The 2,093-nt window shown below is 36.1% G+C and overlaps 1 pseudogene; it reads left to right on the forward strand.

Annotated features, from left to right (window-relative positions):
- The first annotated feature begins 1,274 nt into the window (after nucleotides 1–1,274).
- Nucleotides 1,275–1,739, forward strand: LOC131382466 (protein tyrosine phosphatase type IVA 1-like; annotated as a pseudogene).
- Nucleotides 1,740–2,093: the final 354 nt, after the last annotated feature.

Below are 2,093 nucleotides of genomic sequence, written 5' to 3' on the forward strand. Positions count from 1 at the left end.
AGGAAGGGAGATCACAGAGCAGACTGCGTGGGGACAGTGCAGTAAGAATTCAAAAATCAAACCAAGGTTGTTGCCTTCAAGATTTTTGTAAACAAAGAGCATTTTGTGTTTCTATTGTAATTTAGATATGTTATGTCAATGCCTTTAATAAATCTACTGGGTAGAGATATCAAGGTTAAAAGCATTTGAAAAATCAGATAACGTTTTTATGCCAAGCAGTGCATTAACACTTGAACATGAAAATTGGTGCTCCATTTCACAGTAGAGGAAACAGGTGCAGAAAATTTGATAATTTATTCAGAATGTCAGAGCCAAGAGACAACCATGTTTTCTGACTCAATCCAGTACTTACTAGATGATAAATTTATTCTTCCCTTGTAGCTATTCAAAGTAGACCAGGTTCACATAAGTACATGCTCTTCTGTTTTGAGTTAGGCTATAGAGCAGATTTCACAGAAAGATTGCAGAAAATTGATATGTTAGGACTTTCTAGTTTGTTTTCTGTTCAGTGTTGCTATAGCATGTTCATGACAGAAAAGAAACTCCCTAAAATGCATTCATGACCCAAAACTCTGAGGCTTACCTTGGAAAAGACCATTTGTATCCTATTGTAGTGCTTAAGGATAATGACCAAGATTCAGAGAAAGACCTGGCTCGCCAGAGCCAGTCACAATACGGTATAGCCTAATGCCCCAGTTGCTTCTGCCCTGCAATACCCACTGCTACCATGGGACTGGCTGGGTTATTAGGCCGATCTTCAATGAGTGAAAATATTTGTTTCTGTAGTATTTTTGGTCATACATGGGTAAAGTTTCTGAAGGGTAGTAGAGATTACTGCCAAGCACACCAAAACACCTATGCAAACTCAGGCATTGTAGAAATTCATTACTACTTTACCAAGAAATACCAGTGAGAGTGGTTAACCTAGAGACAGGAGTGTTCAACTGACATCGACATAACATTTTGCAAGATTTCTGACCTGTATGGGGTAAACCTCAGTACACTTTCTTTCTCAGTATTACCAGATTGAATAATTGGTGCTTCTTGTTAGAAAGATCATTTGATTTACCATTGCTTCCAACTTTATACTCAAAGCCCTGAGAATTTCAAGTGGAGTATATTAAAGTAGACTTTCACTTTTTTGCATCATTTCCATATTCATTTTTTAAAGTTCTTTCCAAACCCTAATGAGTGTTGTTAAACTACAAAAAAAAAAAAAAAAAAAAATTACTCAAATAAACTGCCCAGCTCCTATAGGAATCACATATAAAATCATGAGCTTTTTCATTAGATGCAATGAAACTAGTGCAACCTTAAACAAATGTGGAGAAGAACTTAAGAAGTATGAAGTCACCTCATGGTAAGAGTATGTGAAGCGACTTATGGCACTATTCTTGTGGAGAAAGAAGGCATCCGTGTTCTCCATTGGCCTGTTGATGATGGTGCAACACCACCCATCCAGATTGTTGATGGTTGATTATGTCTTGTAAATATTAATTTCCTTGAAGAACTTAACTGCTGTTTTGCTTTTCATTTTGTTGTACGCCTTGGGGGAGCTCCAGTGCTTGTTGCTGTAGCATTAATTGAAACTGGAATGAAATATGAAGATACCGTATGACTCATAAGACAAAAATGGAAATTTTAACAGTGAACAAATTTTGTATTTGGAGAAATATCAATGTAAAATGTCGCTGTGCTTCAAATACTCCAAGACTCATAAAAACAACTGCTGCATTTAATAAAACTGGAATTCCTAATGTCACATTGCCTTGGAAGTGGAAATTGAGACAGGACTTAATTTGTCATACAAATTCACCAACATGTTGGATTGGTGAACAAATCTAATGAAGCTTCCACGGGAGTATTCATGAGCAGTTTACCAGGCCACAGGCTATGCAGAATTGGCAACCTCCATGTTTGAGTTATGATCAACTTATTTGCACACTGTTCAAAAAATTCTTGCTGATCAGCTAAATGCTTTTAAATCATTTGTATCAATCCTAAAATCATGTGTTTTTTTCTTGTTTAGATCTTCCCATGCCAGAATCTTATCAATATATGAGAAATTTAGAAAGATTAAATATCAAAATACC

The sequence above is a fragment of the Hylobates moloch genome, unplaced genomic scaffold, assembly GCF_009828535.3.
Source record: "Hylobates moloch isolate HMO894 unplaced genomic scaffold, HMol_V3 SCAFFOLD_25, whole genome shotgun sequence".
NCBI lineage: Eukaryota > Metazoa > Chordata > Mammalia > Primates > Hylobatidae > Hylobates > Hylobates moloch.